The sequence below is a fragment of the Monodon monoceros genome, unplaced genomic scaffold, assembly GCF_005190385.1.
Source record: "Monodon monoceros isolate NGI ecotype Baffin Bay Population unplaced genomic scaffold, NGI_Narwhal_1 Super_Scaffold_2, whole genome shotgun sequence".
NCBI lineage: Eukaryota > Metazoa > Chordata > Mammalia > Artiodactyla > Monodontidae > Monodon > Monodon monoceros.
Genome location: NW_021703776.1, coordinates 99252414 through 99269531, shown reverse-complemented (window position 1 = coordinate 99269531; position 17118 = coordinate 99252414). Strand labels below are relative to the sequence as shown.

Sequence of the window (17118 nt, the reverse complement as noted above, 5' to 3'; positions counted from 1 at the left end):
AGTCACTGAATGGGAATGGGAGGCCCTGGAAGAGAACTGGCCTGTTTCATTTCTGTTTTTTGTTTTTAGGAGGGAGAGGTTTGGAAGGACTCAAAAGTTCAGTTTGGGAGATATTAAAGTTTGGAAACGTCTTTGAGATGGGCAAGAGGGATGTCTGGGAAGAATATGACTAAAAGAGGAGAGATCTTGGCTAGAGATATAACTATGAGACATCTGTGCTCACACACAGAAATCGAAGGCATAAGCGTGGATGCATAAGAAAGCACAAGGCTCAGAGCACAGAGATGAAACGTGGTGCAGGGGACTTGTCAGCGGCTCAGAGCTCTGACAACGATGGGTCCACCTTCTGCAGAAATAATGAGAATGAGTTTTGAGAAACTGCTCCAGCAAATGTGCCAGCCTGAGTGGTCACCAAGAAGAAAACTCTAGTGAGTGCGGAGCAGGAACTAATTTATGCAGTGAGGATGTGTAGAGGAAGCACAGGTGTCAAAACAGAAATGAGATTCGGGCAAAAGCTAGATACCTGCACAGACATCCCCAGGAACCAACAGGCAGAATGTGCTTTGGTGGCCGCTGAGCTAAACCTTACCCAGAAAAGTGGGTCTGAGTATTTTGTCAGCTTTTTTCTTTGCACACCGTGAAATTACTGAGTGCAGCACGCACTGACTGCATGGTGGGAAGTATCAATATCTCCTCCTCACTTCGGAGGAGTGCCACAGGCTGACAGCGTAAGTGCCCAGGGAAGATGATGGTGACACCACAGGAGCACGCAGAACCAAGGAAGGACGCAAGAACTGATTGTGTCATCAGCGGACAGACCATTAAAAAGAATTGCTAATGATGGATCGTGGCATGATTTCTTTTTCTTTTTTTCAAATTAATTTTTATTGGAGTATAGTTGCTTTACAATGTTATGTTAGTTTCTTGCTGATCACTGCATGATTTCTGGCTTATAACTCGAGTCCAAGAACTTTTGTGGCATTGCTGTAAAAATACCCTTCCTTTCTCTTGTACTTATCTATGTGGAGGTTTCTCAGCACCAGCACCTATAACAATAAAAAAAAGGAACTGATCTGATGTTAATGTATCTTATTCCAGTAGAGAGAGAAATAAACTGATTGGGAGAGAAAAACAACCTCATTCACCTCATTAAGAGATGCATTTCCAATAAAAATTTACTTTTTTATGTTTAACAATTATTTACCAAAATTAGCAACCCATATATATTGCTTTAATCAAATACATGTTACTAATAATGGCAATGATAACCCTAACCAGAAGAAACTTTTCAGTACTTAAAGACTTCTGATCATACGATATAAACTTTCCTTAAATTTTAATTTATATTTATGTTGCTGAGAAACCTGATAGGAATAATTCATAAAAGACTTCCAAACATAGCATGTATTATACTAGGATAAAGTTAGATGTGGGAAGTGGTTGGAAAGACAAGTTTAGGAATAAAAAGGAACAGTTAAAGAAGAACTTATATATTTTTATTTTATTTATTTATTTACTTTTCTTTTTCTAAATCCCAAGCTCCTAATTTATCCCTCACCCTTTTCCCCTCTGATAACCGTAAGTTTGTTGTCTATGTCTATGAGCCTGTTTCTTCTGTTTTGTAAATAAGTTCATTTGTATCATTTTGTTACATTCCACATTTAAGTGATATCAGGTGAGATTTGTCTTTCTCTGACTTACTTCACTTAGTATGATAATGTCTAGATCCATCCATGTTGCTGCAAACAGCATCATTTCGTTCTTTTTAATGGCTGAGTAATATTCCATTGTGTATATATACCACATCTTCTTTATCCATTCATCTGTTGGTGGACATTTAGGTTGCTTCCATGTCTTGGCTATTGTAAATAGTCCTGCTATGAACATTGGGGTGCATGTATCTTTTCGAATTAGAGTTTTCATCTTTTCTAGATATTTGCCCAGGAGTGGGATTGCTGGATTATATGGTAAGCCTATTTTTAGTTTTTTAAGGAACCCCTATAATGTTCCCCACAGTGGCTGCACCAATTTACATTCCCACCAACAGTGTAGGAAGGTTCCCTTTTCTCCACACCCTCTCCAGCATTTATTATTTGTAGACTTTTTGGTGATGGTCATTCTGACTGGCGTGAGGTGATACTTCATTGTAGTTTTGATTTGCATTTCTCTAATAATTAGCAATGTTGAGCATATTTTCATGTGCCTGTTGGCCATCTGGAGGTCTTCTTTAGAGAAAAGTCTATTTAGGTCTTATGTCCATTGGGTAGTTTGCATTTCTTGATGTTGAGCTGTATGAGCTGTTTGTATATTTTGAAAATTAAGCCCTTGTCTGTCGCATCATTTGTAAGTATTTTCTCCCATTCCGTTGGTTGTCTTTTTGTTTTGTTTATGGTTTCCTTTGCTGTGCAAAAGCTTGTAAGTTTGATTAGGTCCCATTTACTTATTTTTGCTTTTATTTCTTTTGTCCTGGGAAACTGATGATTTATGTCAGAGAATGTTTTGTCTATGCTCTCTTCTGTGAGTTTTATGGTGTCATGTCTTTTATTTAAGTCTTTAAGCTATTTTGGTTTTATTTTTGAGCGTGGTGTGAGGGAGTGTTCTAACTTCATTGATTTACATGCAGCTGTCCAGCTTTCCCGCTGCCACTTACTGAAGACACTGTCTTTTCTCCATTGTATATTCTTGCCTCCTTTGTCAAAGATGAATTGACCAAAGATGTGTGTTTATGTATTTTTAAGTGGTGGGTATCAAATTGCTATGGTATTTAGATATCACTGCATGTATAGCCAAGAGTCACATAAGTTTTATTTTAAAATATGTTAATAGCTGCACTAAATTTGGAGTTGCATCCTTTTAAGCTTGTGATGGAAAATTTTAGGTGGAAGATTGAAAATTGTGAGGGGTAACTTTGAAGACAGCACCTTGCCACATTTTGGAATCATCCCGAGTTTAGGGCTCTCTCTGTGGCGAGATTCAGAACTTGAGTCTGTCATCAAGCAAGAACTAAAAGTGCCATGTTCTGAAAGCCACACCCTCCCTGGTGTATTTTCTGGGATCATTTCTATAAACCATGAGCCAAGTAGGATTCAGTCCACCTGTTCGTACTGGACCATCACATCTTATCTCCACCTTGGTTCCCCTCCCCTCAAAAGCAGGAAAAGATTTCACTCCTCTACCCAAGCTCGGAATCAATCAGGAGGGCAAAAAAGCAAGACAGAATAGTACCCTACACACCTCACCAAGCGGGTTGCTTGATGATCTTCCATTAATTTGCCACAGGTTTATTGAGTACCTACTATGTGCAGGCGTGATACTCAGTAATCTACTGTTAGGTTGCCGTCCACTAGTAGAATCTGCCCTCTACTTCTCTTTTTAAAAGCTTAAAGAAGCACTTAAATAAAAGAGGGACCCAGCAATAACTAACAACCATAGGTTTTCACCATAAAAAGAAAACAATTAAGATGATCCACGAACATTTAAAAAGATGTTCAACCCCTCTAGTAATTAAACACAAATTGACCACAATAAGAAATCACTTGCCTGCTATTAGACTGACATAGGTTGATAATATCCAAGGTTGACAAGGGTGAGGGGACTGGGAAATACACTTCTACATAATTTGTTGGTGAAGACATAAATTGGTACAAAAATTTGAGTGATAATGAAGAATATTAAGCTTTTTTAAAGTTCATACCTTTTGATTTGTTGATTTCCCATTTGAGACGACCGGCATGACCCTGGCCCAGCCTGCTGCTGGGATTGTCAGGACCTTTGTAAGACTTTGATTACATGTCCCCAACCACTCCCACTTTTGAAGAACAGCCTCTTGGGGCTCTGCTCCCAACACACTTTTCAGTGCTGAGAATGGGGAGGGGAGTGGACGGGTGCCCGACTCAGCCACCCGGGGATGCAGGGGCTCAGGCTGCACTTCTCTTGCCTATCCCTGCCCTCTTTCCCCAACACACACACACAAACACACACACACACACACACACACACACACACAGGGAAGGATAGTAAAAGCACTGGGTTTGAACCTGACACCCGGGTGGCCTACCCCATAAGCCTCATTTTCCTTCCTGTCCATAAGAGATTAGATTGGATGACCTCTCTGAGTTCCCCATCCAATTAGATTGGATGTTCCTCTCTGAGTTTAACCCTACTTCTGCCCTCAAGGAATTTATAATGTAGTAAAAGGAGCAGGAGATATATCTTAATTCATGCAAACATTTATTGAATGCTGCTAGACAATAAAGTTTAAAATATATATAATTTTTAATTTTATGTTTTTGGCCACGCTGTGTGGCTTGCATTATCTCAGTTCCTCGACCAGGAATTGAACCGGGGCCCCGGCAGTGAAAGCCTGGAGTCCTAACCACTAGGCCACCAGGGAACTCTAAAATATATAATTTTAAAACATCATTTTTTCATAGAGAAAAATGACACAATAACTAAATACAATATTAGGAATGGAAGTAAATATTTAGAATGAGAAAAATATGTTACAAATTTTTTTAAGTTGAAAAATACCACACACATTATAAAATCCAGAAAAATAAAATAGAATTATTAATTATCTGCTACACCTTTATAACATTTTTCCCTTATAGTTTCTGGCTACAAGTTCTTTGGTGAACTCTTTAAAGGACAATAATCTTGTCAGAGAAATTAAAAAGATGGTCTTCCCTAAAAAAAAAAAAAAAAGATGGTCTTCCCTCCACCATGGTGGATAAAAAGTCAGTGATTTAGTAATTTAGAAAAGTTTCCTTCACCTTCTGTGCCAGTTGTCAATTTATTGCTTCTCAGCTCCCAATATCTCTTCGTTGTTCTATAATTAATTAATTAAGCTGGACCCTGGAAATATTTGTTTGCCAGTTGCTATGTGTTAAGTTTCGCCAGCAGAGGGCGCAGGAGGGACACTGGAGGAGAAAGGGGTTTCTCTTCCTGGTTCAGGTGCGTTCCTGGTGGCCATCTCCTGTAGCACAGGGGGATCCGCCAGCATCTGGCTCCTGCAAGACACAGGGTTTCCAGCAGCACGTGCGGCTTCGGCAGCCCTTAGCTCCAATGATTCCCAGCAGCCAGTAGCTCCCTTGGCACCCCCGGGGCAGCTTCACGGGGGGTTGTGGCCCGTAAGGCACTGTCCTGTGAACAGATTCCCCTGGCATTTTCTCCCATGGCTTTGGGGCAGGTTCTAAAGCATGACACCTCCCCGTGGATGGTCCCTCTGGCACCACAGGGGCAGATTTCCAGCAAGTTCTGTCAACCTGGCATCTCAGTGACTTCTCTGCCTTGCAGCGAGCCAAGCCCTCTCCAAGAAGTTCTGGATCTCAGCCCTGCAGAGGGACCGCTTCCGTGGGAGCTCTGTCTCACCCGTGGTGATGGCCACTCCCTGCATCTGCTGTGCCTGCGTTCTTTAAGTAAGCATCTTTACTTCTTTCTAGCCAATCCTTTATTACTCTGATCCCCTGTTAATGTTAATGCTTTAAAAAATTTTTTTAAAAATTGAAGTAAGTTGATGTACAATATTATATAAGTCACAGGTGTACAGTATAGTGAGCCACAGGTTTTAAAGGTTATGCACCATTTATAGTTATTATAAAATATTGGCTATACTCCCTGTGTTCTACAATATATCCTTACAGCTTATTTTATACCTAACAGTTTGTACCTCTTAATTGCCTACCCCTGCGTTGCCCCTCTCCCTTCCCTCTCCCCACTGGTAACCGCTAGTTTGTTCTCTATATCTGTGAGTCCGTTTCTTTTTTGTTATATTCACTAGTGTGTTGTATTTTTTAGGTTCCACATGTAAGTGATATACAGTATTTGTCTTTCTCTGTCTGACTTATTTCACTTAGCATAATGCCCTCCAAGTCCACCCATGTTGCTGCAAACGGCATTATTTCATTCTTTCTTACGGCTGAGTAGTATTCCCTTGTGTATATGCACCACATCTTCTTAATCCATTCCTCTGTTGATGGACACTTAGGTTGCTTCCATGTCTTGCCAACCATAAATAATGCTGCTGTGAACATTGGGGTGCATGTATCTTTTCGAATTCGTTTTTTGTTTTTTTGGATATATACCCAGGAGTGGAATTTGGGGGTCATATGGTAGTTCTGTTTTTAGTGTTTTGAGAAACCGCCATACTGTTTTCCACAGCACCTGCACCAATGTACATTCTGCCAATAGTGTATGTGGGTTCCCTTTTCTCCACACCCTCGCCAACATTTGTTATTTGTGTTGTTTTTGATGACAGCCATTCTGACAGGTGTGAGGTGATATCTCATTGTGGTTTGCATTTCCCTGATAATTAGCGATGTTGAGCATCTTTTCATGTGACTGTTGGCCATCGGCACATCCTCTTTGGAGAAATGTCTAAAGTCTTCTGCCCATTTTTTTAATCAGGTTGTTTGTTTTTTTCATGTTGAGTTGCATGAGCTGTGTTTATATCTTGGATATTAACCCCTTATCCATCACATCATTTGCAAATATTTTCTCCCATTCAGTAGGTTGTCTTTTTTTTTTAATAGTTATCAGTGGTTTTTTTTTAAGGTTAACAAAGCCTTTTTATTTATTTTTAATATTTCTTTATATTCTTTATTTTTTTGCTGCGTCAGGTCTTAGTTGTGGCACGTGGGGTCTTCATTGAGGCACGCGGGATCTTTCGTTGCAGTGCGGGCTCTTCGTTGTGACGCGTGGGCTTCTCTCTGGTTGTGGTGTGCTCCAGGGCACGTGGTCTCTGTAGGTTTGCAGCATGCAGGCTTAGTTGCCTCACGGCATGTGGGATCTTGGTTCCCCAACCAGGGATCAAACCCGCGTCCCCTGCATTAGAAGGCGGATTCTTTACCACTGGACAACCAGGGAAGTTCCCCAATAGGTTGTCTTTCCATTTTGTTGATGGTTTCGTTTGCTTTTGCTATGCAAGAGCTTTTTTGTTTAATTAAGTCCCATTTGTTTATTTTTGCTTTTATTTCCTTTGCTTTAGGAGACAGATCCAAAAAAATATTATGTCAAAGAATGTTCTGCCTATGTTTTCTTCTAGGAGTTTTATGGTTTCTGGTCTTACATTTAGGTCTTTAATCCATTTTGAGATTATTTTTGTATACAGTGTTAAAGTTAATTCTTTATCTTAAACTTTCTTGTTCAAGTTGCTGTGAGGTTTCTATCTCCTGACTGGACCCTGACTAATAACATCTTTACAACCCATTGTTGGTAAATTTTAAGGATTACTTTTGCATTTAAGGAAATCTCTACCAAATTTCACATATGAGTTGTAAGGTTTCAGGGCATTTTGAGTTATTTTGCTCAGTGACTAATCTTAAAAACCCTTTGAATTAATGACGCTTATTAACCAGAGTGTCATGGATGACCTCCCTGAAGTGGCAGTCTATGAGTTTTATTTTGTCGTTGTCAATGTCAGCATTTCATGTCAAATTAGCAAAGAAGTTACATTCTTTTCCAATGTGTTCATGTGATTCATTAACTGGGTTATCAAACAATCCCAAAATCTATTCATTTCTTCTGTTGAAAATTTACATTTTCCTCTGAATCAATTGCTGCTTTTTATGTGATCTGAAAGTTGTTATAATTTGCTTCTCAATGTCAGAAAAATTTATATTGAATTTCTTTTTCATCTTCACTGCTTTTGTAGAGCCTGCTGATTTTAAGTTGAATTTAAAGATGCCAAAAGAAGATATCCTATAACCGCAATCTAGAGTCTGTAATTTCTCACTCATTTTATTAAAATGTTCCGAAACAGTTTTTGAAATTGCAGTTAAAAGACGGTATCCCAGTTTTCTCAGACATACCATTCCCATCGATAAAAGGGGGGAAATGTACACTGTACTTAATTTATACTCTGCCCAAGGGGCGAGCAGAGGGCACATCCCAACAACACCTATTACAGACAAGTCAGAACTTACAATCCTCTCTGGGCTGCAGAGCTGAACCTCCCTTCTTTGGACTCAGTAATCCCTCCCTCACCCCAGCATCTGAAGTTCTTCACCTCTTTTAATATATTTGTATTCATGTGTCTACAGAGACCCTTTTATCAGGCAAAAATCACCTCCCCCACCCCAAGCAGAAAATGCCAGGCACCTCACCCTTTCAGCCTCCCTGGCAACTACAGGGCAAGCACATATAAAAGCTTCCACCAATCAGCCACATCCCTCCCAGACCTCAGATGGGAAGCTAGTGACTAAACGAGGTCGGTCTATGCAGACTCATTTAGCCCTGGTACAGCTACATCCGGTGTCCAGAGGCAGCGGCGGTAGCAGCTCTAGCTGCCTGGAGCAGTAGAGTATGGGGGAGGTAACACCGGGGGACTCATGAGGTGAGATCATAAGACGCCATGGACCTCACTGTGCTCCCCGGGACGCTCCTTCCCGGGACCCAGCTGCCATGCCGTGAGGAAGCCCAAGCCAGCTCGTGTAGAGCGACCACACCAAGAGGCTTGTGTAGGAGCTCTGGCTGACAGCCGGTCTCAACCGTCAGACCTGCAGTGAGCGAGGAAGCCTTCACGGGATTCCAGCCCCAGCTGTCAAGTCGCCCTAGCCTTCCGGTCTTCCCAGCTGAGGTCCTGGACACCGTGGAGCAGAGACTACTTTCCTCTCTTTGCCTCTTCTGGGTTCCCAACCCACAGAACCTAGGTGCATAAAAAAAACCCCAATCATTTATGACACTCAGTTTTGGGGAGGTTGGTTCTGCAACAAGCAGACAGAAGTGGACGGCAGACCTATGGGCAGGGTTAAGGCAACGAGCTGCCCCAAGAAGGGCCCTACCTGGACAGCAACCACGCCCAGGCCTGACCTAGACAGTCGTGTTAGCAGAGCCCATGAAGGCTGGAGGTGGGCGAGGGGCCGCCCGAAGGGGCAGTCGTCCTGAGGCACCAGAACGCCCGGCCTCCTCGGTCCACCCCTGAGCACCTGGGGGCACAGCCCCAAGACCCAGCCAGACAGGAAGGGTGGAGAATGAGTCTGGGGGCACAGCGGTGGTACAAGGGGGACACCCTGCGGGGCTGGAAGTTGAGAAGTGTGGACATGGGATTTCCCTGGTGGTGCAGTGGTTCAGAATCTGCCTGCCAATGCAGGGGACACGGGTTCGAGCCCTGGTCTGGGAAGATCCCACATGCCGCGGAGCAACTAAGCCCGTGCGCCACAACTACTGAGCCCGTGTGCTGCAACTACTGAGCCCGCGAGCCACAACTACTGAAGCCCGTGCGCCTAGAGCCCGTGCTCTGCAACAAGAGAAGCCGCTGCAGTGAGAAGCCCGCGCACCACAACGAAGAGTAGCCCCCACTCGCCGCAACTAGAGAAAGCCCTCGCGCAGCAACAAAGACCCAATGCATCCAAAATAAATATATAAATAAATTTATTAAAAAACAAAGAAGTGTGGACATGTATAATCTCCCATGAGTGACCAAGATGTGGGGTGGTAAGCGCTTCCACGAGGTGGGATTTTACCAGCCGGTGAGGAGCTGCACATTACGGACAATCCTTGGATGTGGCCAAGCGCAGTGACAACCACGTCCTGCAGCTCATTTGTCTCAGAGCCCTGTACGGGCAACGCCAGTAGATCCCGCTGCCCCGAGGCCTTCCTGGCTGCCCTGATGACAGCGCCCATATATCTCGGAGGGAGGTGCACAGAATACTAAAAAATTTAAATGCTGCCATCAGGACTCTGAAAGTAATGTTGCTGGAATTATTGAGGGAAATTTACAAGTGAAATAACCTAAAAGGCTGCAAACGCAAATGACATTAAATTAGCAGGGACTCAGGGAGCACAAGAATGACTCGTCCTTCCTGGAAAAAGAAAGTGGTCAGAGATCAAATCACAAGCCAGGAAGGACAGGGGACACCACCCCCAAACCCCATATTCCCGACACGGTGTCCTTGGACCCCAGCCTTTAAGGAGCTGACCCCAACCTCAGAGGGTAAGTACCGCCAGACCTTGCTTACCAGCAACCTGGACGCAAACCTGGGCACCTGGGTCATTTCTGAACTGAACCCATGTTTCATCTGGCTCTGGTTCCCTGTGAGGGCTGGCTGCTTGGGACCCTCTGACAGAGGCCATCCTGAGGACCCTGACCTGGGGAATACGGCGGCGACGTGCAGAGCAGTGGGATGTTATGTTGGGACACGTGCAGAGTGGACGTAACTGCCCTTAGCACTTACATCCTCAACATGAGCTTAAAACGCAGATCCTCACGTCAGATTTTGCCAGCAGCAGCCCCTCTGCTCTGGCCCACTGTCCCCTCCTTCCCCAGCGGGACACCCCATGATGCCCCCAGGGCTGAGCAGCTGAGTGCAGGTGACCTTCAGATGAAAGGCTGCCTCTCCCGATGTGAGCACCTGAGCACAGGCAGGGAGGAGAAAGCCCAGGGCGGGGGGGTCCAGAGATGGGTTCTAAACTCAGCTCTGTGTCTAATGAACAGTGTGACCTCGGGCAAATCCCGTGCCCTGTCTGGCCTCTGCTCAGTGTCTGGGTGGCTCTAAGATCCTTCCTGGTGCCAAGACTCTGACTCGGTGGTGAGAGAAGGGAGGGTCGTGGAGAGTCCTCCAAGGGTGACTTACATGAGCAGAACCTACTGCCCTTCCGTTCCAAGAGGAACCTCTACCTGCTTGTCGGCCTCAGCTGCCCGGGTCCTCTCTGGTGTGACTGGGCTTGGGTTGAACGCAGCAAGGCCATTGTTTTCTCTGTGGAAAATAAGGAGCAGGGTTCCACTACTGCTAGATCAGACTAGCCTCCATGATAGGGTCCCACCTCCCCTTCCCTTGATATCCCAGCCAGCCTGGCCTCCTGACCCCAGCGCACAGTCACCTGTGCACGCACACACGCACACCCTGCCGGTTCAGTACAAGCTCAGTGTTTTCCTGATGTGGAACATCTAGCTTTCCTCTCTGTCCACCCATCCGGTATAATCTAGCTCAAGTTTCACCTCCTCTGCGAAGCCTTCCTGGATACATCTTCATGCAGCCAAACAGCATCAATTCTCCCCCATTTCAGCCATAGCACTTAGTGCCCCAACTGTAGACTAAGGTCTAAATAATTTCTGTGCAATATTTAAATGCAGCTTCAAACATACAAGCCAAGAAATGTCACCAGCACATGCCTTGCGTGGTCTTTTTTCATTCATCACATTGAATACTTCCAAGGACTTTTCTTTTTTTTTTTTTGGCTGCATTGGGTCTTCGTTGCTGCATGCAGGCTTTCTCTAGTTGTGGTGAGCGGGGTCACTCAGGTGCCCGGGCTTCTCATTGCAGAGGCTTCTCTTGTTGTGGGTCACGGGCTCTAGGCACGTGGGCTTAAGTAGTTGTGGCACGCGGGCTCTAGAGCGCAGGCTCCGTACTCAGTAGTTGTGGCACACGGGTGTAGTTGCTCCGCGGCATGTGGGATCTTCCCGGACCAGGGCTCGAACCCGTGTCCCCTGCATTGGCAGGCAGATTCTTAACCACTGCGCCACCAGGGAAGCCCCTTCCAAGGACTTTTCATCTGCAGACTTAACGATACTCAGTTCGGGGAAATGTTCATGTATTTTTACAAATTAACTTCTTTCCTATATTTTTTGTTCCCTGTTTCCAAAACTGCAATTTGGATATTCTGGATTTATCTTCTAATTTTATTTTCTCTCCTAAATTCCCAGAAGCGAAGGTCATGAAATACATATTGAAAGAGTTCCCTAAATGCCCCATACAATGTAAAGTTAGACCCCCTCAAAAGCACATCATCATGAATTTTCAGGATACTAGGGATAAAGAGAAAACTCTAAAAGTTTCCAAAAAGAAAAAGAATAGATTTGATAGGAAAGATCATGGATCAGAATGGCCTCAGACTTTTTTTTTTTTTTAAATGTATTTATTTATTTATTTTGGGCTGCTTTGGGTCTTCGTTGCGGTGCGCGGGCTTCTCATCGCGGTGGCTTCTCATGTTGCTGAGCACGCGCTCTAGGGGCGTGGGTTTCAGTAGTTGTGGCACGTGGGCTCAGTAGTTGTGGCTCACGGGCTTAGTTGCTCCATGGCATGTGGGATCTTCCTGGGCCAGGGATCGGACCCATATCCCCTGCATTGGCAGGTGGATTCTTAACCACTGCACCAACAGGAAAGCCCGGCCTCAGACTTCTTATCAACACTAGGCAGTAGCAGTGCCCTCAAAACTCTGAGGGAAGGTCATTCCCAAACAACATTTATATACCCAGCTCAGCTGCAGAGGGTTAGGACGAAATAGACACGTTCACAGGTGCGTGGTCTCAAGACTTCATCTCTCACACACCCTTTCTCAGAAAGCTACTGAAGGATGTGCTCAGTCAAAATGGGAGGATAAAGCAAGAAATTAGAAGAAAGAGGATCCAGGAAATGGGCTGCCACCCAAGTGAGAGGAGGGTAAGTCCAGGATACCAGCTGGGCCCCAGACGAAAATACCAGCCCATTTACATCAGAGCAGGGCAGACGGCCCCAGGAAAGAACTCTTCAACACACTGAAGTTAACAGAATATCTAATATAGCTGAGTTTATACAACTTGTAAATTGGTTAGAATTTGGTGATAAAATAGTGATAAACCTACAGAGCATGAAGCAAAAGCCCACGCAAGACAATTAATAAAATCCACAGCAAATGAAACATGGCAGAGAGGAAAGAATAACCATGGCTCATCTGTGAGTGGCAGTTACCTAATCTGTTAAAGGGGAAATGGATCTAACCCCAAATAAGATGTCACTGGGAGGTGAGGAGACAGGAAGTGTAAGGGGGTGAAGAAGAGCTAAATCTTCATCCTCCATCCTTAGCAGAAAACACCTCAAATGAAAAGCGGAGATTATAAATCTGTTGTTTTCTGACGTGGAGGTAAAGCATAAAAGAATCAGCTAAAAGTGCAGAGAGCTGCCCCCGCAAATAGGAAGTGGGGAAGTGGGAACTGCTGCTTTTCTTACCAGCCTCCTGTAACTATTTGACTTTAGTCTGTGTAATTTTGGTAAAATTACAAAAAGCGAGACCCTAAGGAGTTGAGTGGATGTGCCGTGTGCGTGGGCCGGGCCTACTGGCCACCCTCTGGAGGTCCCCCGGTGTGTCGCGTCACTCACACCCCAGAACTGCCCCTCCAGGGGACTCGACGGGGAGTGGGGAGTGAGGGTCAGAGCGGGGACTGGGAGGGCGCGGCTGGGTGGGGTGCTGAAAGGGCTTCCGGAGGTCAGGGCAGCACCGGGTGGGCCCGAGCCTGGCGTGGCGTGGGCGGCCGGCTCCGGTTTGGAGCGCTCCATTTGCCCGCGCCCGGGAAGCAACGCAGGGTGTCGGTCCCGAGAGGGCCGCCAGGTGGCGCCAGAGCCCGCGCGTCCCCGCCGCGCCCTCCCTGGGCGCCGAGGTCAAACCCAGCGCGGGGGAGGCAGCCGGGTCTCAAGGGTGCTTCTTAGGATCCCGCCTCGGCAGCCTCAGGGGAAAATTGTTTTCAGTGGAAATTTTTAAATTTTCAAATATATACCAAAGCAGAGCGAAGGCTAATCCAGTTTCTCCTATCCGTCCACCCATGCCTCCCCACCCATTTTATTTTTAAAGGCAACTCCCTGACATCCAATCATTTCATGTAAATTTCTCTGTTGGTAACTCTATAAAATAAGCACAATTTAAAAAATCGTAGTCACAATGTCATTACCATAAACGTTGAACAACTGCAGGTCCTGGATCAGGAATCTGAGGCACGGAGGGTTGGAACCTCCAGGATCAGGTAGAGAGCCAGCCCTTCACACAGGGCGTGGGGTGGTGGGCATATTGGGGGAGAGGGAACCCCCCGCAGTTCCTCGTGTGGACTCCTGCAGAGCTGGGTCATGTGGATAGTGAGGGGCAGGCTGGGGAGCCCTGGTCCTGCCCACACCCTCCCCACCCTGGACCACTCTCTCCTGCCCCAAAACAGATCCAGGTCAGCCGGACGGTGAAGGAGCAGAATGGACGACTAGTGCCTTCCGGGGCTGTCCTGTCTGGTCCCATGAATTCAGTGCAGTTCGTAAGGCTTAAATCTTGGGCCCCTTTCTCTGCCCAGCTGGTCCCATGTGCCCAAGGAACTGAGCAACGCATCTCTCCTCCGAGCTGCCCTTCTGCCTCCGTCCCGGGGCTGCTCCTCTCCTGCGCTGACTGCAGTGGAGGACAGGCCTGCTCTGCTCCTTCCTTGTGTCCCGCCCTCTGACATGTCCCGCATTTCAGGGCCAGTCCCTCCAAGGAAACAGGGGGGGTGACAGTAACCACATGCGGGCAGGTGTCAAGGGTTGTATTTGTCCCTGATCTCCACTGGCAGGCTGCTCCGGGCTCCAAAGCTGGGCTGGGGGGTCAAGGCCCAGCTCTGCCTGGCAAGCCGGCTGGCCTTGGGCAGGCTACCTCACCTTTCCTGGGCACAAATCTTCATCGATGCGGTGGGAACGATGGCACCAAGAATAGCTCTGAAGCTTCGAGGGGACTATCCTGAATGCTGAACTCAATGTGTCCCTTGGTGATGTTCTCGTTAAATTGGCCTCTTCCAGACCCCATCTTAGGCCGGCCCCTTTCATTCGTCCTCTCGACAAGTGCCTGCTGTGTGCTGGGTGCCAGGGAGCTGCAGCGAGGAAGGCAGAGCCCACCTCTGCTCTGGCCGAGCTGGGGTTCTTGAGAGGACACAGTCCAACAAGGGCCGGGCAGGTTGTGGGCCGGCAGAGCAGGGAGTTCTGGGGACCAGGGCGCCGGCTTCAGGATGAGCAGGGCTTTCCCAGGTGAGATGAGCTAGCAGGTGGCCCCAAGGTGGGCTCACTTGATCTGCTCAGTGCTGTTCATCCCGACAGGACACCTTGCCCAGTACCCCTTCCTCTGCTCTCAGCTCCTCTCTCCCCTTGGCTTTAGCTACTCTCTCCTTCCAGGCTTCCTCCCAGCCTCTGGCCCACGTGGCAGGAAACGGAGGCCCTGGGGGCTGGAGGAGGTTTGTTGCAGCCCAGCCAGAGGGGGAGACACCGAGTAGATCAGAAGGACCCGGGTCTGCTGACCTGGATCAGCTCTGGCCAGTTGGGTCACATAGTACTGGGGCCCACGGGGCCAACCTGCACCTGTGCGGTGCAGGGGAGAGGAGGGGGGCCGAGGGGGGTGGTCGGGGCCCTGGGGAGTGAGTCCCCCCTGGGAGTGTCTCTTCTCCCACCCAAAGGGGCCCCCTACGTGTTTTGTAGATGAGGAAACCAAGGCTTAGGAAGGTAGTTTTGTTTCTTGTGGCTTCTGTGACGCATCACCACAAACTTGGTGGCATACGCAACAGAAACGTATTCTCTCTACAGTTTCATGAGGAGCTCCCTACGCCTACGCAACAGAGGAGGGAGAATCAGTCTGTTGTTCACAGGGGGCTTTGTGCGATAGCTGCCGTCTAATGGAGGTGTGCGACCACTGCATCAAGTCCCACTCAGGGATGGTCCTGAAAGACAGTAGTGAAGGGAGAGCCTACCGGTGGTCCCATTTCGGCCAGTCTGGTCATCTGCTTTGCTTTGGAGGAGATGTGGCTGGGGCTCTGGATCTACACTGACTAATGAGCGACGGGCAACAGACTGGCTGGCTGGTCGGGCACCTCTAATGGTCAAGACCAGGAAGTCTGGGAAAGAGGTCCATGGACGGAAGTCCCAGAAGGAGCACCGGGTGAAGACACGGAGGTGTCGTGTAAGTTCCCATCAGGGGCAGAAGAGGATCTGGGTCATCAGGCTGATGAAATGAGCAGTCTGTCCTGTGAATGTCTGTCAGCCTCTCTGCCCCTCCCGCCGCTGCTTTTTCAGTAGGCACTCCTCACTAGGGCCAGTATGCATATCATCTCCACTCAGGTCCCAAACTGATAAATACTAACAAAGAGCAATGCTGGATCCCCGACATGGCGGACCAGCCTAATAATCTGTATTGTTCCTTCATGGAGGGAGCTAGTCATTTGTTCCCTTAGGAATGGAGTCCTGTTCCAGATACAGACTTTCTTTCCCTACTTGCAGAGCTTCTGCCGGCACCAGATTTTCAGAATGCCCTATTCGTTGTCATGGTAACCCACACAACATCCTCTCCAACCAAGGAACTCATTATAGAGCAAAAGATGTGTGGCACTGAGTTCATGCCCAAGGAATTCACTGGTCTGTGCACAGTTACCGAAATACTCAGTTGCAGCTGTTTCGATGAACTGGGGAATGGACTCCTGAAGGCTCAGCTTTGGCACCCACAGCAGGCCAGCACCCTGCAAGCCTAGGTGCCCTCCTCGAGGGTGTGGTGTCTCCTCTGCGAGATACCACCTATATAGGGTGCTATTTCCCCCATAGCCAGAATACACAGGGCCTCTTCCTTTTTTTTTTTTTTTTGCGGTACGCGGACCTCTCACTGTTGTGGCCTCTCCCGTTGAGGAGCACAGGCTCCGGACACGCAGGCTCAGCGGCCATGGCTCACGGGCCCAGCCTCTCCGCGGCATGTGGGATCTTCCCGAACCGGGGCATGAACCCGTGTCCCCTGCATCGGCAGGCGGACTCTCAACCACTGCACCACCAGGGAAGCCCAGGGCCTGTTCTTTGACAGGTACCCCCAGAGATGCGAGTTGGTCTCCAGCGTAACCTAGAGAGATTCAAGGAGAGAGGAGAGGCATGAAGTAATCATTAGGTGTGTGTGGATCTGCAGAAGGACTAGGGTGGACGAAGAAATGCCTCTCTCGCTATTGCATCAAACAGCCCTCTTACAGAACGTTTGCTTCTCCCCCATAACCTTGGGCTCAGTAGGTTTGGAGGTCCTAGTGCACAAGAAGGAACACTCTCCCCAGAGAACACAATCTTGATCCCATTAAATTGGCCACTTCGGGGCTTCTCGTGCTGCTGAACCAACTGTACTGGTCGGGTTGACTTGTCGCAGTTACCAGGGGAAACTGGATTGCGGGGACAGGATAGGCCACGGAGAGCAGTATCTGAACCAGAGGGTTTGCTGGAGTGCCTCACAAGTCTCCTCAGTCCAAAAATAATGGCCAGTGGGAAACTGGTGACTCAAGCAAGATAGGACAACTAAGAAGTTGAATCTTATGGGAATGAAGACGGGGGCCACCCCTGTCAAGAGGCAAGGGAAATACAGATGGGGCAGTGGAAGAAGGAAGCTAAGGTCTTGTGACCAGTAACAAGT

General features: G+C 47.3%; 1 long non-coding RNA gene across 1 annotated transcript in view; it reads left to right on the top strand.

Annotated features, from left to right (window-relative positions):
* Nucleotides 1–17118, top strand: part of LOC114901522 — a 32653-nt gene that overhangs the window by 10579 nt on the left and 4956 nt on the right. Inside the window, exon 2 of the long non-coding RNA XR_003795186.1 lies at nt 5296–5417. This is a non-coding gene — a long non-coding RNA (uncharacterized LOC114901522). The remainder of the gene's footprint in view (nt 1–5295; nt 5418–17118) is intronic.